Source organism: Cynocephalus volans, chromosome 12 (assembly GCF_027409185.1).
Source record: "Cynocephalus volans isolate mCynVol1 chromosome 12, mCynVol1.pri, whole genome shotgun sequence".
Taxonomy (NCBI): domain Eukaryota; kingdom Metazoa; phylum Chordata; class Mammalia; order Dermoptera; family Cynocephalidae; genus Cynocephalus; species Cynocephalus volans.
In genome coordinates this window covers 19776649-19800495 of record NC_084471.1, presented here as the reverse complement: position 1 = coordinate 19800495, position 23847 = coordinate 19776649, and the positions used below count along the sequence as shown (strand labels likewise).

Here is a 23847-nt window from a genome sequence, read left to right as displayed (position 1 = left end):
ACTCTTGCAAAGGGATGTGCCTGAGAACTTTCTGATTCCACATCTCTTGCCAGCCTCTCACCTGCACTCCCTTCTGGAAAAAACAGACTCAAAGTTTATGCATCATGGGTGGCCTAACCAGGTTAACTCTTGCCCTGTCACCCCCAATACCTTGGAGCTCTAGGTGTGACTAGGATACATTAGCCCGATTGTTGCAAACTCAGTATTGCCTTAAGCTTCTGTTCCTGGGTTCTGTGGTGACTCAGCAAGGAATTTGATATTTGGTTTCTTTTGGTGCCCAAACAATCTGATTATTGTAGGCAGGTCTTCCAGCCTGTTCACACCCTGTTTTCAGGAAGAGGCAGAATTGGGCTTTGATAAAGGATAGGATTTCTGGGTAAGCCAGGTTGAAAACAACACAGGCTCCTCAGATGCAAACCCTTCCCATCTTTTTGTTAATGTCCTCTGTTCTCAGATCATCTTCTCCTTTACTAAAAAACTGCTGAAGTGCTGCTTCTCTCTGGAGGCAATGCTATGGGCAATATATGGTGTCATGGGAAGGACAGGCCTGGCCTGTACTGGGCGCCCCCAGATATTTGTGATTGAAAGAATGAAAGTCTGGGTTCAAATTCCTGCTTCATGTCTCACTAGTTGTGCAACCTCGAATATAGGATGAGTCCACTTTAGGTGTCAGCTTTCCCATCTAAAACTCTCCAGAATGTTGGGAAGATGAAATAATTTTGATGTGTCAGGGGCTAGATAAGTAAAATTTGTCATTGTTGTGGTCATGAGGGTGGCTTCAATGTTGGAAGCCTTGACTTCAGAGTCACTAGGTTCAAAGCCTGATTTCATCATTTCCCAGCTGTGGGACTGTGGGCAGCTTGCATAACCCCTCCGAGACCGTTTACTGTCACTTGTCATATGGTTAACAATACCTCCCTTGCAGGGTTCCATGAGGTGATGTGCCTTGCTCAGTGCCTCCTATGGAGTTTATTCATGGATGGCTCCGTTCTCTCCTTCTCTCATTCAGTTCTTCGTCTGCCCTTATGAGTGCCTGCTCTATGCAGCTCAGTGTGCTGGGCACTGGGCACAGAAGGATGAAAAGAATATGTGTGGTTAGCCTTCTGTGTCTGGTTACTTTTGTTATCCCAGGCTTAACATGAATGAATTGATGGGCAAGTAGACCCATTTGCTTGGTCCATTTGATGGTCCTCCTGGGTAGAGGTCATCTCTTCCTCCTGGTGGTGTTATGAGTGTTGTCTGGTTGAGAGGCTTATTTAGCAGTAGCCTAGGACTCAGGAGGAAAGACAGGCCTGGAGAGGCAGCTCTGGGAGTCATTTGTAAGGGCGTAGGTGGGTGAGTCACTGTCCTCCATCAAGGATGTCTTGGGCAAGTTGTCTCGCCCCTCTAGCCACCAACCAGGGAAATGTCCCTGCAGGAAAATCACCCCGTTTCCTCGGGATGTTGTCTCGGGATGTTTTTTCTTAGGCTGGTTTCCTTTACAAGCTGCAATTATGTTGTAGTCCCACGCAAGTTCAGTAAGTTGCACTTTTCGGAGAAACTGTCATGGTGATCATTTGGGCTGCGGTGGGCTGGGGAGTTGAAAGAAAAGGGAGAGAGGGCTCCTACTGAGTTTAGTTACATTTGTGTCCATGAGACATTTACAAACTTTGCACCCGACTGGGCTCGGTTGCATTTTCTTGTATTTCCCTACTAGCCAAGCTGTTGAAGCTGCTAAGCCCAGAACGATGTTGTCACTGAGCCAGATGACAAAGCCTCTAATCTCTAGAAACCAAACTGCTCCCAGAGATGGCATTTCCCTTTTTTATGCTGACTGGTTATTTGGGCTTGATATATGATGGTGAAAACAGGAACCATTTATTTCAGATGATAAGAAACCAACACTATGGCAACAAGGCACCAATTTAGTTATCATGTATCCGTACTATAGGCCAGATACTATCTGATGCTTGTAAACATCTCATCTAATCCTTATAACAAGCCCAGGGCTAGGTCATTACATTCCCATTTTATAGATGGGGGAACTGAGGCCAATAATTTTATACAACTTATCCAAGGCCACATAACTAGTAAGAGAGGAAGGATTCAACCCCAGGACAAACCAACCCGGGCTTCTGTACCTTTATGCTGTGCTGCACTCACTGGTATTAGCAAAGTTCTCTTGGCAGGAATCACCCCATCCCCCTCCAAAAACAAAACAAAAAAAATTAAACCCAGATTTTCCTGGGCAGGGGCTTAAATGTCTGTTGAGAAAACTAGCTATAATCTGATTTTAGTGTCCAGAGTTTTCTTATTTCAGTGCCCTGCAAACCCCTAACCATTAAAACAACAATTGGTTAAAAAAAAGTTGGTAGTTGATATTCTTAGAAAAGCTGCACTCTGATGTCTTATAATTTTCCTGGTTCTCTGCTGTCTCCCTGGCCCCAAAATAAAACGTAATTGCCGATCAGATCAGCTGGCGTCAAGTCACCGAAAGTTCAGGAGTTGCCAACTGCATATTTGTGGGCCGAGCACATCTGTGGGCCGCCCTGGCTCAGCTCAGCCTCACGGGGCAGAGCTATGCTGTCAGCCATTAATAGGGCATAATTGCCCCCAAATGCCAGTGAGGGCGAGACAGACTGTCCTTCTGCCTCGCCCACCTCCTGGTCCTCTCGTGGGTTCCTTGAAATGTTCACAGCATCACTCATGTGGTTCAGCCCTGCCCTGCCTGGTTCTTTCTTTAGCATTTACACTTGCTCTGTGATTACCATGTTCCAAGGAGAGGGATGCACAGCCCAAGGCTGACTGTGAATTTATAAGCACTGAGGCTAGAAGGTTTGCACAGGGCACAGCAATTAAATTGTCTGCAGGCTTTCCTAGGGCTCTCTGAGGACCAATCAGTGTTTATGGGATCTAGTGGTATTCTGGGCAAACTGTCTAAGAGAAACAAACAAACGATCAGTAAGAAGGGAAAAAAGGCTCCAGGGGTACTGAGAGTGGCAAGATCTCTGAGGCCACCACTGAGATCTCTGCTATTTGATGGGCCTTTATCAGTCCAGTCTTCAATGAACTTCTCCATCTGGTAGACTGCAGGATGAAGGATGGAGAGGAGGGAGAGAGGGAGAGAAGGAAGGTAGGAAGGAAAGAAGGGAGAAAAGAAGACAAGTTACTATTTGATGAATGTATAATACATGTCTATGACTATTCTAGATGTTTTCCAAACATATCTCATTGAATCTTCAAAACAACACTAAGAGGAAGGTCTCTGGTATCTCCATTTTTTAGATAAGTTAAACTGAAGCTCAGGGAGTTGAGCAATGTGCTTCTAAATGGTAGAGCCAGGCCCATCTGAACTGGCTGGAGTGTAGGACGAGGAGAACGTGCCACTTACCTTTCCCAGGTGGAAAAATGCTTCCATGACTTTCTCTTTCGCAGTGACTCAAGCTGAGTCCTGGGGTGTGCTCAGAACAAGTTGTGAAATTCCCAAAGGCAAGGGCCAAGGCTTATGGAATGGTGTGGAATGCACAGTAGATGTCCATTAAACAATTGCAGATTTATTTTTTACTTACTGAACCTGCTATTTGGCCCAGTCAAGGAGAGGCCTTTGTCTCTTGGCTGGAGCCACTCTAAGCCGGAGTTGCCCTTAAGAACTCTCCTATGGGATGGCACACCTTGGTGAAATTTGGAAGTTGGGGTCATTGATCTAGTTGAATGTTTTAGCTTGACAAAAGCTTGTAATAGTCCAAGGGGGTGGGGTACTCTCCTAGCCCCAACCTAAATAGCTTTTTCAGCAATGCTTGCCAAAATTTGTTTCTTCTACAGACATTTATAGGATAAACAGAGGAAAAAGGCATGGGGAAGAGAGGGACCTAGGCAATACCACATGATATGTGCTATACGTAGAAGCTTTTTGCAAAGTTATGAAAGAATCAGGAATGAGCAATTAGCCTTTTGAGGTATGGGGCACATTGGGAGGCTTTACAGAGGAGGTGGAATTGGAGTCAGACCTCTGTAGACACATCAGACTTCACCTGATAGAGAAGAGGGAACAGCATTGCACAGGGGAGGAACAGCAGGAGCGAGGTCCACAGGTGGGACAGTCCATGGCACATTCAGAGAACCGTGAGGGGTTTGCAGCTGGAGTGAGGGGATGCTGGGGGCGGTCAGAGATGGGGCGCGGGGGGGGCAGGTTGGTACCTAGTAGATTGGGCCCTGTCTGCCACTCTGGTCAGGGTTGGTGGTCACCAAGGGCCCATAGGAGGTGACGTGCGTCTTATGACCCAGCTTCTGCTTCCGACTCAGCTGCTTGTTAACTCTGGAGCTTCTCTAAGGCAGGTAATGTCCCCTCCATGGCTTCAGCACTTTCATCTATAAAATGAAAGTGCTGGATTAGATCTGTGGTTCTCATCCCTGGCTGCACATCAGGTTCACTCAGGGAGCTTTTAAAAATGACCCGTGCCTGGGCCTCACCCCCACAGATCCTGTTTTTATTGGTCTGGAATGGGGCCAGGATGTTGATATTTTTCAAAGCTCCCTAGGTGATTCTAATGGGGCAGCCAGAGTTCAGAAGCATTGGGTTAGAGGGTCTTTAAGGCCCCTCCAGTTCTAGAAATCTTTGATTCTTTCGTTTTAACATAACCCATAAGCACTGTGTGAAAAGCACCTCAAACCATATGCACTGAGATTGTTCACTGTCATCGCCAGTATATTTATATATGAAGGCCCCGTGCCAATTTTTCCCCTTAGGACAGGGAGATCACTTTCCCTCATCTGCTTCATGTGAAGGTTTGTGAGGCTGATGCCCGGAGTGTTGGAGACTCAGCCAGCATTATGTACACAAATCCAAGAAGCTGAGCCCCCCGGAAAAGTATTGGCAGGAGCCCTGTGAAAGGGATGTGTGGGCCACTTCCCTTTTGATGTGGTAAGGAGAACCCAGACTTGTTCCAGGCCAGGCACCAGATAGGCATTTCTGAAGGATCAGTTACAATCTTACAAATAAGCCTGAAGGGGAAGAAGGGCTCTCTGCCTTTCTGATTGCTGCTCGGGAAGAACGGGGCTGAGCAGTTGTGTACACTGGGAAGGCAGGAAAGAGCGGTCTCGTTGCACGGTCCCCAACTCCGGTCAATTAATCCCTTCATTACCAACCACCTGGTAAATGACGAGTCCATCTAATTATCTTCTTTGACCCAACAGCTGTCTACCAGCCAAAGAGGGATTAATTGATTTAGTTGTAGACTGGCTCCTAAAGCAAAGATATTACTTACTGTCAGCCTAGCAGAACGGCAGCTGGCTAGCAAAGATGAAATACTACATTAACCTGATCTTACACTCAGCACTTGGGAGAATGCTTCATTATTTATTGCAAATTACAATAGACCAGCGAGGTCCATTATCAAAAACCAGGGACGGTGGGCTGCCTCTTTCACCGTGGCTGGTGGCTCCATTATTCCTGAACCAGGGAAGCTGTCCTGGTTAGATTTCCATTCAAGCCAGGACAGATGGAGACTCTACGGCCAGACATGATTTGGGTCAGAGGAGAGGACTGGATGCTTGAAGGAACTGGGGAATCCCAGACCAGCTGTATGACCTGGGGCCATGACTTAACCTCCCCAAGCCTTGGTTTCCTTATCTGTAAAATAAGAGCATGATACCAGTCTTACAGGTTTGTGAGATTCTAAATCGTGTATGAAAACACCTAGGACAGTTGTGCCAAGGTCAGAGTTGGTATTAATCAGTAGCCATCAATTGTCTGGATGGAGTTAGGTAACCTGGGGCTTTTCTTAGGGGCTCTGGGCCCTTGCTGTGCCCCTGTACTGCTGGCTCAGATATTTTGCAGATGCACATTTGGAATTTTGTTGAATAATAATAAGATAGATGATTTCCTGTTGCCTGGAAGCTACTAGCTATATTCATTGTGAGTACTTCCTAACAATTTTGGTCTGTGTTATGTGTCTAGCAGACTCTGTGTTGATTTGTAAGCTTGATGAGCTGATTTATAAGGCCATGAGTGTGTGTGTGTGTGTGTGTGTGTGTGTGTGTGTGTGTGTGTGTATGTGTTGCATGTGTACTTACATGTCCACTCAACCCGTATCCTAGAAAATGGGCAGATGCAGCTTTTACATTTTAAAAGTCTCCTGTGGTTGTGTTTGTGACACTCCCAATAACTGGTAAGTACCTCAGTAATAGTTGTTAAATATCCATCTCTGGGTGGTGTTAATGTGATGCCATTGAACTCACTGATTGGTCCTCATTTAACTCAGACTTTCTTTATCTGCAGTTGTTTTCTCTCAGGAACAAGCCTAATTTGACCTGGTATGTTCAAATATGGATAGGAAGCTCGATACACTAATGGGGCTTTTCTGTGTCAGTTCGTATGACTATCATCTGACATATTTCAACTGGAGAAGGGTATTCCAGTGACAAAATGACCTCGGCAATTTCCAAATGGTAACACAGCTGTACAATCTGCCGTTTTCGGAAAGTTATTTCCTGAATTAGCCTCAATTATAAGAGGCCTGTACATAATTTGATTTTTCTGTAAATTACACAACTCAAGGAGCTTCTCAGCCAGTTGGATTTTAACCTTGCCAGAATATGGGTAGAGCTGAAACAAAGCCCTGGCCTGTTCTCAAGCTCACTGTAGAAGAGATGCTGGGGAAAAGGGGCTGGTGGTGGCAGTCCAGGACCTCCTTTCCTGGTGGTGTCTGCAGGTTGGGGGGTTAGGGTTTCCACCCCACCTCCACACTAGCTACTGTGGGATCTGGGCCAAGTGGCTGAGCCTTTTCGTGCACTGGAGACTCTGTAAAACAGGAATAAAATGTCAATAGTTCAATTATTAAGGATTAAATTAGAAAATACATACAGTTGCAGGTTGCTGATTTTTTTTTTTTTATTCGCTCAGAAGAAAATTCCTCCAGGAAGCTCTGCCTGCTTTTTCTCCCCTCCGAGTTCAGGTTAAATGTCCTTCTAGAACAGTGCTGCCTACCAGCAATACAATGTAAGTCACAAACGTAATTTGAAATTTTCTGGCAGCCACATTTTAAAAAGTAAAAAGAAAACAGGTGAAATTAATTTTAATAACATTGATTTTAAATTTAATATGTCGTTTAACCCAGTATATCCAAAATATGATCCTTTCTACATGTAATCAATAAAAAAATTATTAAGATATTTTACATTCTGGCTTTCATACTAAGTGTCTGAGATCTGATATATATTTGACATTAGAGCACATCACAGTTGGGACCAGCCCTGTTGAGCCTCAGCCAACACATGAGGCTCGTGACGGCCACATTGGACCATGTGAGTCTGTAAAATGCCCCTCCGCCCCACCCCCTGCCCAGGTTTCCCTCACTCATGCTGCTTATCCTGCTCATTTGAAATGTCACTTGAGCCTGTTGAGGGCGGGGGCTGTGTCTTATTCATCTTGGGGTGCCCAGCCACAGAAAAGGGGCTCAGTAGATGTTTGTTTGGCAAATGAAGCTACTTGTTCCTGTGCCTCATGTGAGGTCAGGTGTGGAGGTGACAGGGCTTTGCTGCCCTGGAGGCGTGGAGGCATGCAACCATCAAGTGGGGTGGTTTCCTGGATCCCAGTAAAGAATATGGTACCTTTGACCTAAAAGTACATCTCTGCTCCAGGCCGATGCCTGATGTTTCCCCCAAAACATCTTTCCTGGAAGTATAAGTGCACATACCATAGAAGGGCTAACACTTTGAAACATATCAGTCATTTACATCTCAAACTCAATTTTATAAGACTATCAAGACTAGTATGTGACCAGCACGAGGAGGGTGGGAGAATAGGAGCAGGGCGTTGCATGCTTGACGGAACTGGGGAAAGCAAGTTGCAGAACCAGAAAAGGAACTGGGGCTGGGGGAGGTCAAGCCAGACCCCACCCTCCTCCCCGACTTAGCCCACACTCAGCCCTGTTTCTCTCCTCTTCTCCACTCTCCTTCCCTCCTTCTCCCACCACATGCAGCACAAGTAGCCACTCAGTAAATAGGTGTCAAATGAACAGGAACTAAGATGCCTTCATACCCTCTCTCTCTCACTTATTGCATACCTACTGTTTTATTTGATTTTTTTTTTTTTTTTTTTTTGGCTGCTGGCCAGTATGGGGATCCGAACCCGTGACCTTGGTGTAGTCAGGCTGAGCTCTAACCAGCTGAGCTAACCGGCCAGCCCTACGCCTACTATTTTATTTTGCTGGGCTGCCATGACAAAGTAGCACAATCTGGGTGGTCAGACAACATAAATGTGTTCTCCCACAGTCCTGAAGGCAGAAAGTCTGAGATCAAGGTGCCGGCAGCATTGTTCCTCTTGAGGGCCATGAGGAAGAGTCTGTTTGTTCCAGTCCTCTTTCCTAGCCTCTGGTGATTTGCTGGTAATCTTTGGCATTTCTTGGCAAAGAGACACATCACCCCCATCTCTGCCATCATCTTCACAGAGCCCTCTTTCTGGGTGCATTTCTGTGTCATATTGGATTTGGGGCCCCCCACTCCAGTATGATCTCATCTTACCTAGTTACATTTGTAATGACCCTCTTCCTCAGTAAGGCCACAGTTTGAGGTACTGGGGTTAGGATGTCAACATATGAATTTTGGGGGAACACAATTCAACCCATAACATCTATTGTGGGCACAGCACTCTTCTAGATGCTGGGGCTTTCAAGATAAAGTCCTCTATTATCAAAAAGATGAAAGATACCAAGTGTTGGTGAGGATGTGGAGAAAAGGAAACCCCTGGACAGTGTTGGTGGTACAGGTGTTACAGAAAACAGTAAGGAGGTTCCTCAAAAAATTAATCATTGAACTACCGTATGATCCAGCAATCCTACTTCTGGGTATACACCCAGAGGAAATGAAAGCAGTATCTCGAAAAGATAGTTACACTCTCATGTTCATTGCAGCATTATTCATAACAGCGAATCATGGAATTAGGATGGAATCAACCTAAGTGTTCATCAGTAGATGAATGGATAAACAAAGTGTAAGATATAGATGTATGGTATGTTATTCAGCTTTTAAAAAGAAGGAAATCCTGCCACTTGCGACAACATGGATGGACCCAGAGGACATTATGGTGAGTGAAGTAAGCCAGACACGGAATGACAAACACTGCATGGTCTCACTTACATGTGGAGTCTGAAAAAGTCACATTCATATGCAGAGAGTAGGATGGTAGCTACCAGGAGCAGGGGGCGGGGAAAATAGGGAAATGTTGGTCAAAGAATATGAAATTTCAGTTATAAAATGAATAGGTTCTGGATTTTTAATGTACAACGTGGTGACTACAGTTCCTAATGTCTTACATACTTGAAAATTAAAATTGCTAAGAAAGTGGATTTTAAGTGTTTTCACCACAAAAACATAACTATGTGAAGTGATGGATGTGTTAATTAGCTTGTTTATGGTCATCATTCCACAGTGTATACATATATCAAAACACCATGCTGTACACTGTAAATAGGTACAACTTTTATTTGGCAATTAAACCTCAATAAGGCTGGGGACAAAAAAGATAAAAAAAGTCTTCGCCCTCTGCCAGTTTCTACTCTAATAGGAAAGTCAGGCCAGGAAACTGACCGTTATAAAATGACATCCTGCGTGAGTTCAGTTCATGATGTTGAACAAGCTTAGTGTGAAGCATTAACCTAGACTAGACGTGTGTGTGTGGAGAAGAGCCTTTGTCACCCCGACTGAGCACAGGCACAGGAGAGGTGGCACACAAGGAATAGGTGGCTCCACCCTTGCCTGCACCGTTAAGAACTGGCAAAGGGGAGAGGAAGCACTGACTGTCAAGGGCTGAGGCTTTGTCCTTCCTGGTGGGCATTCCCTACCCACATCCCTCAGTTAGGAAAAAATGGACCAAGGATGCTGAAAACTGAGTTCCTCTGTAGCTCCTGACTTCTAGAAAGGTCAGTAGCTGCAGTGTCTCCAGCCGATCTTCTGCTGTTCACCATCAACATAGCCACAGCGGGAGACACCGACAAGCTGGGTGTGCCCCGAGCCTTGGGCAGCTCTGGAAGGAAGCTGGCCGCCTGGAACATGCCGCAGGGTGTGACACCCAGGCAGGCTCCGGTGCTGACTAAAATGGCCCTCTCTGCAGCATTTCCTTCTCTTCCTCTTAAATCAGGGACTTAAAACCAGAAAATGGCCAATATACAGCTCTAGCAGTCATTTTGAGTATTGGAGAAATCGTTCTGGCCGTCTGTTCTGTCTCCAGCATGTTCCTTACAGGTACCCACAGATGTATCCATGGATACAACGCACACCCCGCCAGCACAGAGCTTGGCTTTTGAGCGCTCAGCAGGCTCAGTGCTTGCTTGGATTCTGGCCTCATGTCCTGTCCCAATGTTTGGGGAAAAAGTTCTGTGAGAAAGAAGAATGTCTGAGCCACACTGCCTAGAAGCAGTCAAGAGCCCAGGCTTTGGAAGCAGCCCATCTGCCAGCTGTTTGACATAGGAGAGCTTCTCACCTTCTCTGTGCCTCAGTTTCCTCACCTGTAAAATGAGGATAATAATAGCACCTACCTCATAGCGTTCTTGGGAGGATTCGGAGAACCCAGACATGTGACGTGCTTAGAAAGGCGCCTGGCACTGAGTCGGACTGTTTGCTGTTTGCTGCTGTTCCTGTTGTCCAGGCACGAAGCTGGCTAACAAGTGCAGGCTGAGATCACTCGGCAGGCAGAGCTCTGTAGAGCTGGATAACCTTCCTACTGTTCAAAGGAAACACCCTGTTTTAGAGCAGGGTTCTCAGCTTTGGCTGCCCTTTACAATAAAAAAAGGACATTTAAAAAATCCCAGTGCTCAGGCCACTCCTTCATTGTTTTCTAAAAGCTCCCAGGTGATTTCAGTGTGCAGCCAAGTTTGACAACCACTGCTTTAGGTTTTTATTACTCAAAGACGGGTCCAGGGGCCATAGCATTGGCGTTACCTGGGAGCGTATTAACAGTGCAGAACCTCGGGCCCCACCCCGCCTGCGGAATGGAAACCTGCGCTTTACCATGGTCCCAGGTTTTCTGCACAAACAGCCTGGAGAAGGCTCCTTGGAGAACAGCCTGGAAGCTCCCAGAAGCAGCAGCCATCCAGTGTGTTAGATAACAAAGGTCAAGTGGTACCAGGGTCTGTGTGGACCACTAAGACAGGGAAACGAGGAGAGGTCCATGCCCCTCTCAGAGCGTGGCATGCTTCTGCTTTCTGAAACCCTGGAAGACAAAAGCAGTGTCTACATAGCCGGAGAGTGCTTGTCCATGGCGGGGAGCTGCAGGCCCACAGTGGGCTCACTGGTGGGCTCAGGGCAGCCTCTGGGTTCCCCTGGATGCAGTAAACATTCATATATTTAATATGTGATTCAACTCGGGGAGAAGAGAAATGTGGCATTTGAACGGGCATCCTGGAAGCCGAGGGCACTTGCAATACCTCTTAAAGGCAGCTCTGTCCTTCCTGGGTGCTGTGTCCCTAGGGTGAAGTGGATTTGTGAGTTTAGGGGTAGGGTCCCTTGGGTGGACATGGATTGGGCTGTTCCTCATTTGTGTCAAAAAATAAGGAGGTGCTCCCCCCAACCTTTCCCTCCGAAAGACATTTTTAGATATCATCCTCTAATCCCCTCCTCATTGTCCCCAAATACCTGTCACAGCAGATCTCAAGCAATGCAGTTTAATAGGAAGAGAATGGAATTTAGAGCCCTTGGTCCTGAGTTCAAATTCTGCTTTTTCCACTTAGTGGCAATGGGATCTTGGGCAAGTAACTCAACCTCTTGGGGCTTTGATTTCCTCATCTGGACAGTGAGAATAACTTATTTAATTTCAGCTAATGAGGCCACACAGCATAGCAGTTAAAATGGGAGGTGCTTGGAGTCAGGCTGTCTGGGTTCAAATACATACTGGCAAAGTAACTTGGGGTCAGTTTCCTCATCTGTTTGTGCCTCACTTTCTTTATCTGTAAATTGGGGATAGCAACGGTACTCTGCTCTTTTGGATTGTTATGAAAATTAAATGAGTCGATTTGTGTAAAGTGCCTAGATCAGGGGCTGGCAGTACACAGTCAAATATGTCAGTGTGTATTATTTTTCACCTTTATGTTCTCATCCTTAAAACGTTCCACTGTTCTTCCTTCAAAAAAAACTATAATCCTAATTCGGACCCTAGTCACTGCCTCTTAATGGAAGTTTCTTTTGCCCAATGAGGTTTTTTTTTAAAGATGACTGGTAAGGGGATCTTAACTCTTGACTTGGTGTTGTCAGCACCACGCTCTCCGAAGTGAGCCACGGGCTATCCCTTGCCCAATGAGTTTTATAGTCCCTCACTTTCAAACAACCTGCCACTGCTTTTCAAATGCATCATTCTGCACTTTACATACGAGGAAACTGAGACACAGAGAGGCGTTTTGTCATTGATGTGCAAAGTCATCCAGCCCAGCTGAGGAATTGCAGAGCTGTGATTCAGTCCAGCTCTGGAGCCTATTGCTCTTGGGACCAGGCCAGGCCAATTCCAATGGCTTAGTTGGAGTAGAGATTCGTTGATTAAATGAGTGACCTGGCCTGCTTTGATTCTCAATTCACTGGTCTTTAAGTAGAGATGAAACCCCCTCCCTCTCCAGTGGTTTCTGGGAGGAGTACGTGAGAGCTTGTAAAAGGGCTGACTCCATGCATGCCCTGGGTTAGGTGGTCAGCTGGAATTAAATGCGGGTGAAGACCACCATAGCTGCTCCAGGCACACCTGGAGGGAGGGTCCTGAAGGCCCCTCCCACTGCAGCGGGCAGGAGCCAGTGAAATAGTCAGGCATGATGGCATGTGTGTCCACCCACACCCTGTGCCAGCAACTTCTCTCTGCTTCCTGGCTTGTCCACCTCTCCCAGAAACTCACTCAGACCCCTCATGAGTCAGAACCGAGAATGGATTTGCTCAGGCCAGAGACTGCCTGAAACAGGGAGGGTGCAGGGAAGTACTTCTGTGGGTTTGGAACATTCTTTTATTTCCACCAAAAAAAAAAAAAAAAAAAAAGGATGTTAGGATGCTTTTAGATGTTCCTTTTTTGAGCTCTTCACTGCTTAGGCACAGTAGCCGTGTGTAATTTTCTTCTCAATTCATTCCTTTTGTCGGGAGGGGCCTATTTTCAGACACTGCACTGGGTTCTTGTCCCGAGCTCAATGGAGACATTGTTTGTTGGCCATCTTTCATCCACTTGCTGGAGCCCCAACCAAGAATCGGCATTCAAACAGGAATCAGTGTGATTCTGGGTCTCTTTCCTAATTAACAGGAAGCACAGAGCCAGTGAAGCAAGCCCCAAACAGGCAGCTGGGAAAGGCCAGGGGCAGGGGGCTGCTCATTTCTGAGAGGGTTGGCTACTGTTGGTTAAGCCTGGTTCCTCAACCTCGTACAGACCACCAGCAGTAGATGTTAGAGGGAATTATAGAAAGGAGTTAACTTACCTCACAGACCCATTCATCACTAAGAGTAAAGAATTAACCAAACTCCCACTAAGCCCATGGTTTTTGCAGATGGATCATTCTGGTTTCTACTTTTCAAGAGCAACCGGAAAGTCCATTAACAAGGAGTGACTTGTAATCTTTGCAGAGGGACGCATTTGAAATGGAGAAAGTTGGTCCCTTAGCTTAGCTAATCAGTGAGCCCAACCAATCACCCTACATGGCAGCTTTGTAATTCTGTAATTGTCACTCCCGAAGAACCTTCTTTCCAGGTCTGTTGGGGTCGCTTGAACATCTCATAGCATTTTGTAGGGAAATTGAATGCTAGAGTGACATTTGGAAATTGGGAGGCTTGAAGGCTGTCTGGAGACATGTCGCGTAAAGATATTTTGTCACCACACAGCTCACAAATGGTGTCCCCTACTTTCTCCTGCTGGCTACATTTGGATCTCTCTCATCTGTAGAACAGTTAATCTCGGTTTAGAATCTCAGCCTCTGCTCACGGTAGGTTTTCCCTCATTTTACAGGATAAATGAGCTGGTGTCTGAAAAGAAGTATGACTTCTTTAAGGAACTGGCAGATACTAGGGGAGTTCAGAAGCAGCTGACATCCAATTATTCATGGTCATGGGGGAAAGGGATTGAATGAGAAATAAAAATGCATAGATAACCTCCAAACCTCATGTTAATCAATAGCCTTCTCTTCCAACATGCCTTTAACACTACCAAGAAATGGGCTGATTAATCACTTTCTTTGAAATTGAGATTCTGAGAGATCACTACAGTAAAATTAATTTGCCAATTCTTTTCTTTCTTTTTTTTTTTTCCTTTTGTTGCCAGCATTTTCTTAATGAGAAGCATCTAGAAGAACTGAAATTCTCTATTTATTTATTTATTTTTGTTATTCACCCAGAGTGAATTGTCATTTTTCTTGAGCAGGGGGCAAAATGAACTTATTTTGTTGGCTGGTTTGTTCATTGTTTGTCTTATCAAAGAATAGCATATAACATTAAGGTTTTCTTTTTACTAAAAAAAAAATTATTGGGATTCAGGCCTAGATAATTTTGAAATAAAAACCAGGAGCTAGGAGAATGAGGATCAACTGCAATTGATAATTGAATGTCTTTCCCCAGGATATTATGGTGTAACTAAATCAGAGAGGAGGAACTGATAAGTGTCTTGTGAAGATAAGGCCTTGCCAAAAACAGCCCTTGGCAAATTGCTGCCATTTTTTATCCGATTAGTGCACAGCCTCTTTCCTGAGCCTAAGAAACCCTGCTTGTCTGTATCAGTACAGTTGTTCAAATTTAACTTGCTAAATATCATTGTCCAAACTCAGTGCAAACCTTGGAGGGCAGTGTTGCTTCTGATCTCAGGCTTTCCACAGGGGCATCCTGGGGGAATCCCAGAGGCCACAGCCACCAACTTGTGCGGGCACCTTAATCAAGGCCTAGGCAAAGGATCTGTCTGGGGAATGAAAGCTGAGCCAGCCTCAAAGGTGAACACGCATGGTACAGGCTGTGAAATTCAGTTAAGGGATTGGGCTGCTGACATTCATTCTTCCTCTCTGATGCTGTCCTTGACCTTGCCCTCAACCCAGGGTCATTCAAAACCTAAGGCTTGCAGTTACTAACTTCCCAAACTATGATAGGCAGCATGTCTCCCCTCCCCCAAAGCCATGTCCATGCACTAATCCCTGGGACCTGTGAAATGTTACCTTATGTGGCAAAAGGGACTTTGCAGAGGAGATTAAGTTAAGGGTTTAAAATGAGAAGATCACCCTGGATTACCTGGGTGGGTGTCTGGCGAGGCTAAGGCCTGTATCCTGGAATCCTCACAGCACCAACTGTCTAGCTCTTAAATTAATCCTGTTCGTGACACCAATGTGTGGTGGTCTGCTGTGGTGCTAAGGCTGATGGCTTGAATCCTGTCGACATCGCCAATTTGTCTGGCTTGGTCTGGAGCTCCCAGACCCCTCAAGCCCATTCACAGACTGGGTCTCAAACCCCACACATGCCAGGCTGGGTCACCAGACCCCACGCGCACCAGGCTCTGTCACCAGACCCCACACACGCCAGGCTGGGTCACCAGACCCCACACACGCCAGGCTGGGTCACCAGACCCCACACACGCCAGGCTGGGTCACCAGACCCCACACACACCGGGCTGGGTCACCAGACCCCACACACGCCAGGCTGGGTCACCAGACCCCACACACAAGCCAGGCTGGGTCACCAGACCCCACGCACACCAGGCTCTGTCACCAGACCCCACACACGCCAGGCTGGGTCACCAGACCCCACACACACCAGGCTGTGTCACCAGACCCCACACACGCCAGGCTGGGTCACCAGACCCCACACACGCCAGGCTGGGTCACCAGACCCCACACACGCCAGGCTGGGTCACCAGACCCCACACACGCCAGGCTGGGTCACCAGACCCCACGCACACCAGGCTCTGTCACCAGACCCCACACACGCCAGGCTGGGTCACCAGACCCCACACACACCAGGCTGTGTCACCAGACCCCACACACGCCAGGCTGGGTCACCAGACCCCACGCACACCAGGCTCTGTCACCAGACCCCACACACGCCAGGCTGGGTCACCAGACCCCACACACACCAGGCTGTGTCACCAGACCCCACACACGCCAGGCTGTGTCACCAGACCCCACACACGCCAGGCTGGGTCACCAGACCCCTTCATGCAGGTCTATGAGCTAGGTAACCAGCCAAAAGGTCCTTGGAGCCATAGGTTGGAAAGCATGGCTGTGCCGGGCAGACGCTCAAGGCAGATGCCTGCCCATCTGCTTCACTAAAAGTCTCTCTCCTCTCTCTCTCTCAATCTCTCTCTCTCTCTCCCTACCTCCCTCTCTCTCTCTCTCTCTCCCTCTCTCTCCCTCTCTCTCCCTACCTCCCTCTCTCTCTCTCTCTCTCTCCCTCTCTCTCTCTCTCTCCCTACCTCCCTCTCTCTCTCTCTTCCTCTCTCTCTCTCTCTCTCCCTATCTCTCTATCTCTCTCTCTCTGTCTACCCCTCTACCTCCCTCTCTCTCTGAAGAACCCAAGAATAGCAACCAAACTAAAAAAATACATTGGCACACATGCACACTAACTCCACACACACACAACTTACTTATAAAGGATGCTGAACTACACCCAACTGGACCCGAGGCTAGGGCCCTGACCAAACCATTCTATTTTCCCAACATTGGGTCTAGCGTAATCTAAGGGTGATAAGAGGGAAGCAGGCATCAGAGCCAGAAAAAGAGATGTGAGAATCGAAGCAGAGGTTGGAGTGACGTGAGGGAGGGGTCACGAGCCAAGGAACGTAAGTAGACTCTGAGAGCTGGAGAAGGCACAGAATGGACTTCTCTTTGAGCTTTCAGAAGGAATGCAGCCCTGCCAGCACCTTGACTTAGGACTTGTGACCTCCAGAACCATAGGAGAGTAAATCTAAGTTGTCTTAAGCTGCTGAGTTTGTGGTGATTTGTTACAGCAACAATAGGAAACTAATACACATGCAGATGATCTTTTTTGTTGGAGATGAGCTTTCCTCTCCCATGTCCGGGGTCTGAGGGAGGCCTGGGAGGTGCTGGGTCTGTGACATCAGTTCAGATATCTGGAAAATGGGGAGACTGATGATGGTGGCAGTGATACTGCCTTCTTCAGAGCTGTTTTGAGGATCAAGTGGGGTACTGTGAAAACGCCTAACAAATTTCAGTATAAACCGGCATCCCTGGCAACCCCCACTTCTCATCCTGGCTAATACACCTCCAGGAATAGGCCCAGCTGATACTACCAAATCCTTATATTTGTAAGAATTCTGACAACCACACATACCACCTGAAATTTACATCAGACCACAGTTTTGTGGATGGCCTCCTGTAGGTGGGAGGTGCTACCACTATTTAGTCAGTGCACTGAAAAAAAAAGACTGCATAAATATTTGGAAATAATGGTGTTATATTTGTCAAGATTTTCCTTCACGATTATATAATGCTTACAGTGTTCTTCAAGTACCCTTGTGTTGGCTAGCTTTATTGAAACAATTCTGTGGGTCGGCAAGGTAAGTATCATCTCCCCATTTTATAGATGCAGAGAAGTAAGGTTAAAGATATTTAATAACTCTCCAAAGGCAATCTCTTAGTAAAATGACATGGGAAGCTAAACCTGAAAGTCTAGACTGGACAGGAGATTAGAGCAGGCTAGCAGAAGCCCGGCCAGTCACTAGCTGGGTGACCTTGGGCAAGTTACTTAACCTCTCTGTACCTCCGTTTTCTAGTCTGTCAATGTAAGGATAATAATAGTTCCTACCTCAGGTTTGTTGTGAGGACTAAATGAAGATAATGCCATAAAAGGCTTAGAACAGCACGGGGCACATAGTAAGGGTGTGTAATTGTAGATCAGCAGCAGCAGCAGTCATAAGAACCATAGCCAACCATAGTCAGTTGATTCCTAGTTTAGTGTTCAGTCCCTGATTGCCCACATAACTAAGAGTCAAATCATTGCCAAAGCCGTCTCGCTCTGCTGGAGCATTATAAAGTGCTGAACTAAGTCAGTACATTAATCTCTAAACCAGAGGTCAGCAAATGTTTTCTATAAAGGGCCAGATAGTAAATATTTTAGGTCTCTCTTGCATTTACTGAACTCTGCCCTTGTAGAGTGAAAGCAGCCATAGACAATATGTAAATGAATAGGATGGCAAGATTTGGTCCCCAGGTGGCCCCTGATTTAGACAGTGCTCAGAGCCAGAAGTCTTGAGTTCAAGTCCCAGCACCACCACATTAAAAGGCAATTCTTGAACAAATTAAGAAGGCACCTGGTTCTCAGATCCGTTGCCTCTGAAAATGGGAATAACATTGCTTCCCTCAAAAAATGCTGAGACCATGGGAGCTGATTGGAAACTGTAGAGTGAGGTGCTAATTTGGTTACAAGTATTTTATTGCTGATGCACAGTCTTTGTCCAGGCCACCTGTGGTAGTTAAAGCATGCAGGTGCAGTTGGTATAAAATATTGGACACTGGCTGGCCAGCTCTGCTGTCTGCCATTGCATTATGAAATCAGGAAAGGTTTATTCAGTTTCAATTACGTTCATCTTATTTTGGGATATCAGAAACACACGAGCCTCTCAAAGCTTCCCTTTATGGCCGTGAGATGTTTCTCAAGCAACAATGCCTTTGGATTCATCCGAATTGATCTCCATTCTGAAAATGGCAAATGAGCAGAATGACGGTGATGAATGGGGACTGCAGAGAAACACAATGCTCATTATCAATGTCTCAGGCTGGAGGAGTGGAACCTGGAGAGTTTATTGAGAGAAGATGGGGAAAATGAATTGCCAAGCTGAATCACAGAATGGTTGGCAAATAAAAGCATTGCACTGAGCAATTACGTATCTCATTAAGATGCACTCCATTGTGGCCTCCAATACTAGGGGAATTGTCAGAGCAATCATGTGCAAACCTCAATTTTGAGGTTTGAAAAGAGGTCAGTGCATAATTGGCAGGAGAAGAAGAAGAAGGGACATGGTTTGAAACAACAGGTATTAAATGTTTGTTGCAGCAAGGAAGACTGGGATGCAACGGAGGGGGGCCCTGGATCCCTAAAGACTGAGCATGTGAGGTCTCAGAATCACATACAGGCCACATGGACAGTGCATTTAGTACCCTTAATAGGGCTTCTTGGAATCAAAGTGGTTTGTTCTGTAGACAGTTGTAAGCATGGTGCTTGGGACAAGCTTGTTGCATGAATGAGTGAACGAATGAATGAATGATTTGTGCTTGCCACATGTTTATCAAATGAATGAATAAAGGAGGGAGAGAATGTTGAAAGTTGATAAGGTAAGTATTCATGTAAAATGAGGAAAATAATCATACCTACCTTGTATGGCTAGTAAGAATTAAGTGGGATAATGCCCTTAAAACCATTAGCACAGAGCCTGACACTAGCAGGCACTCAACTTTAGCTAGTATTGCTATTATGTTTTCCCCAAGTGTGTTAGTAATCTCGGACTGCCATGGCAAGACTGGGGGGAATTAAACAACAGACATTTATTTACTTACAGTTCTGGAGGCTAGAAGTCCAAGATCAAGGTGCCAGCAGGCTTGGTTTCTGGTGAGCCTCTCTCCTTGGCATGCGGACAGCCACCTTTTTGCTCTGTCCTCACAAGGCCTTTTCTTAGTGTGGACACACTCCTGACGTCTCTTCTTATAAGGGATACCAGTCGAGTCCTATCAAATTAGGGCCCCACCCTTAGACTTCATTTCACCTCGATTACCTCCTTAAAAGTCCTATTTCCAAGTATAGTCACTTTGGAGGGTAGGGCTTCAACATATGAATTTTGGGGAACACAACTCAGTCCATCACACCACATAAAAAAAATCAGACTTTGCTTTTGCAGTTATTAGGCCTGACCTTGTCACTAAGCAGCTATGCAAAAACCTTTTGAAACCACTAGAATAACCTTTTCCTGGGATGAGAAACTGAAGATGCCCCAGTGTTCTGGAAAATTGGATGGACTTCCAACAGCATAAGTCTCCCGCGCGTTAGTGCCTGACTCTGTGCTCATCAGAGACTCCACTGGTCATCCTTTTTCTCTCTACTGTTAGACAAACAGGCAACTCACTAATGCTTTTTTTCCTTTAAAAAAAAAAAACAAAAAAAACCCTGAACTATCTTCCAAAGGATTCCATAAAACAGGTGCCCTGGGAGTTGAAATCGACCACACGAACCTGTGATTCCGTGTTAGAGTGAGTGCTACTAAATCTCATTTAGTTTTCTATCTTCTTTTTCATCTCCCCATCTGCTTGGAAGACAGTAAAAGCTCATTAACTTGAACCCTGCTAATTTAGAATATGTAACATTTCCTCCAAGTTCACCATGAAGAAGGAATTTGTGAAGCAAATTAATAGTGTGAACATAATTAGAAAAGACAAGTCGTGTAGAGCTGGGAGGTACCTGGAGACGATCCAGTCCTTTCCCTTGGTGGCTCGTTTCTTTTCAAGTGAAGAAATCGAGGCCCGGTGAGGTTCTGTGACTCCTCCAAGCTCACATAGTGGGACCATTTAACTTTCCTAAGGACACTGGCCTAATACATGGAGGCTTGTTTGTTTGTGAAAGACACGGGCTCTTTATTAGCTGGGGGTTCCTTTTACTGTGTGGACTTCAAGTATTAATAGTGCATTTTTTTAAAGAAATATTCTGCATTTCAGGTTTCCCACTAATTATGACTGGACTTTTCCCAAGTTAGTTTGAGCTATTTTGGTGAGGTTTTATAGTGATTTAATAAGAAAAGCTTTTTAGAAACCTCATAAAACCTTCTGTACAATTCATTCTAACCAACATTCCCTCTTACAATTATGTCACTAACAAATTCTGCTTAAAAGACCAGAACTTTTGTCTATTCATGTTAACCTTAAAAGCAGCATTCACCAAATCCTTGAGAAACAAGAAGAACTGTAACACTTTATGGGACTGGGGGAGAGCAAATGAAATAATGTGTGTGAAAGAGTTCTGCACATTTGGGAAGCATATACAAATGCTTTATATTTTTCTTAATTGCCGTCTCTAACTTGGGCAGCCCCCAAAGGGTGGTCAAAATATATTTATGAATGCAAATGTGCTACTTCCTAGGAGACTCCCCAGGGAATGGCCTGTTTTTCCATGCGATTAATAGACTTTATAGTTTACAGCAGTTTTAGGTTCACAGCAAAATTAAGCAGAATGTACAGAGATTTCCCATATGCCTCCTGCCCCCACACACAGCCACACACGCACAGCCTTCCCTGTTGTCAACATCCCTCAGCAGAGTGGTACATTTGTTAACAGTTGGTGACCCTGCATCAACCCATCATTATCACCCAGAGTCCATAGTGCCTGTATTAGTCCATTTCTGTTCCTTATTACAGAAATACCAGAAACTGGGTAATTTGTAAATAAACAATATTTATTGCTTACAGTTTCAGAGGCTGGGAAGTCCCAAGTCCAGGGAACACATCTGGTGACAGCCTTGTAAGAAGTGATTCTTCACAGCAAAGCAGGGTGTCACATGGCAGATGGCAGAAGCAGAGAGAGAGCTAACTCCTCACTCTTTCTCCTTTTAAAGCCCCCAGAACCACACCCATGACCCCCATTAAGCCATCAGCTTATTAATTCATTCACTATGGCATGGTCCTCAATCTAATCACCTCTTCAATGCCCCACCTTTCAATTACCATAATAGGATTTCCCACCCTCTTAACACAGTCACAGTGGGGGTTACATTTCTAATACATGGACTTTGGGGAACACAGTTCAATCCACAGCAGTTCCCACTAGAGTTCACTCTAGGTGTTGTACATTCTATGGGTTTGGGCAAATGTATAATGACATATATACACCATTATAGAATCATGCAGAGTAGTGTCACTGCCCTAAAAATTCTCTGTGCTCTGCCTATTAATGCCTCACTCCCTCCTAACTCCTAGCAATCACTGTCTTCATAGTTTTGCCTTTTCTGGAATGTCACATAGCTGGAATTGTACAGTATGTAGCCTCTTTAGCTTCTTTCACTTAGTAATGTGCATTTCAGGTTTCTCCATGTCTCTTCATGGCTTGATAGCCCCTTTCTTTTTTGGCACTGAATAATATTCCATTTTCTGGATGTGCCACTCACCTCCTGAAGGACATCTTGGTTACTTCCACATTTTGACAATTGTGAATAAAGTTGCTATGAACATCTGTGTGCCTTTTTAGTGTAGACCTGTTTTCAGCACCTTTGGGTAAATGCCAAGGAGCATGATTGCTGGATCATATGTAGAAGTATGTTGATTTTTTTAAAAAAATGAGATGTGTATTAATAAATTTGAATCAAACTGTAACTGTCCCGTGGACTGGAATGTCCTCATCAGCAGAGCTGCATGTCACACCTACTGGGGCACCACACTGCAACCCACAGGTTATTTAATGAGCCCAGCTTCAGAGCACCAGTGAGCCGGACAGAATTACTAAGTGATCCTTAGCCTTGGGGCCTGAGGAATCCTCCTTCACTAGAGCCACAGCCAACCAGAGTGGGACAGACCAAGTATTGTAGGGAGGGCTTCTTATTCTCTCCTTTTGGGTATTTAATGTATCTTTAACTCCAGTCAGAAGATTAGGGCTTATTCCCAAAGTGTCTTCTCAGAATAAAGTCATTGTTCTGTGCTTGGGATGACCATGATGATGGTGGTGGTGATGACAGAATTAGCAGGTGGTGTTGCTGTAGGTGGTAGTAATAATAGTAGCGGCCATAGCAGCAGCATTTGTAGTGACAGTTGTTTTTGTTAATATTTCTTGAACACTTGCTCTGTGCCAGGCACTATTCTGGTGCTTTGCACAGAGTATTTCAACCATCATAGCCCTATAAGGTAGAAACTCCATTTTGACAGATGATGATGCCAAGGTTCAGAGAGGTTAACAACTTGCCTTAGATCACACAGCTGGCATGTGACAGCAACAGGAGGTAATCCCCAGCTCCCTAATTCCTTTACCCCTTTCCCTGCGGCCTGGCACAGTGCTCTAAGTCTCCAACTGCCAAGGCTCTTAAGAGTCATGAGACACTCGGAGTGATATATCTCAGGGCCCCAATGTTCAGCATTAAACCTGAGGTCAGGAGACACGAGACTGCAGTTGTCCTGCTTAATTCCAATGGTCCCATCCTTCCCATGTTTCCTTTAGGGGATTTACCTCCAGCTTAACACGTGCTGACAGGTGGGCCCTCACCCCATAGGACCCACAGACCATACATGCCCAGATCATCTCTTTAGGGTTCAGCTTTTTACATTCAAGAAAAGAAAAAGGGCAAAAGATTTCTATTTTCAGCTGTCTGACACAACATGAACCTATCAAGGCTTGTCGAGTTTGGAAGCATTTCTAGTTTTCTTCTCAAAAAACAGGACTTTTGACTTCAGGCTGCTCATGCTCAGTGAAAAGTGTTTTCATTGTCCAGGGTAATGTGGCTTTGAATTCCTCTGATGCAAGAGGCTCAGTATCAGCTATAATGAGCAGTGTCATTTCTGTAGAGCTGGCCCACCTCTCCCTCTTCAGCCTCCTCGTGGGCCCCTCTTTCCCTTCCAGCCTGCAGGACTTGGTTTGGTCCCTCTGCTGTACTTGCCTTTTCTGCCACAGGGCCTTTGCACATGCTGTTCTTTCTGGCTCCCTTCTGTGTGGCTGACTCCTGCTCAGCCTCAGGCCAAGGGTTCTCTAGAGCCTCTTACATGTTCCCTTAGTACCCTTGCTCCTCCTTTACACCCCTTACCTATTGTAATTATTTTATTACTTTTTGGTTATTTGTTCAGTGCCATCTTCCCCACTGGGTGCAAGAGACCATGCCGGCAGCCTCTGTGCCTAATGTAGTCCCTGGAACATGGGGGAGCCGGCTGGACGGACAAGCTGATAGCCTCAGGTGAGGATCAGGCACCC

At 45.7% G+C, this 23847-nt stretch overlaps 1 protein-coding gene across 2 annotated transcripts in view; it reads left to right on the top strand.

Annotated features, from left to right (window-relative positions):
* CHST11 (carbohydrate sulfotransferase 11) overlaps nt 1-23847 on the top strand; it is a 266953-nt gene that overhangs the window by 128096 nt on the left and 115010 nt on the right. The window lies entirely within an intron of this gene.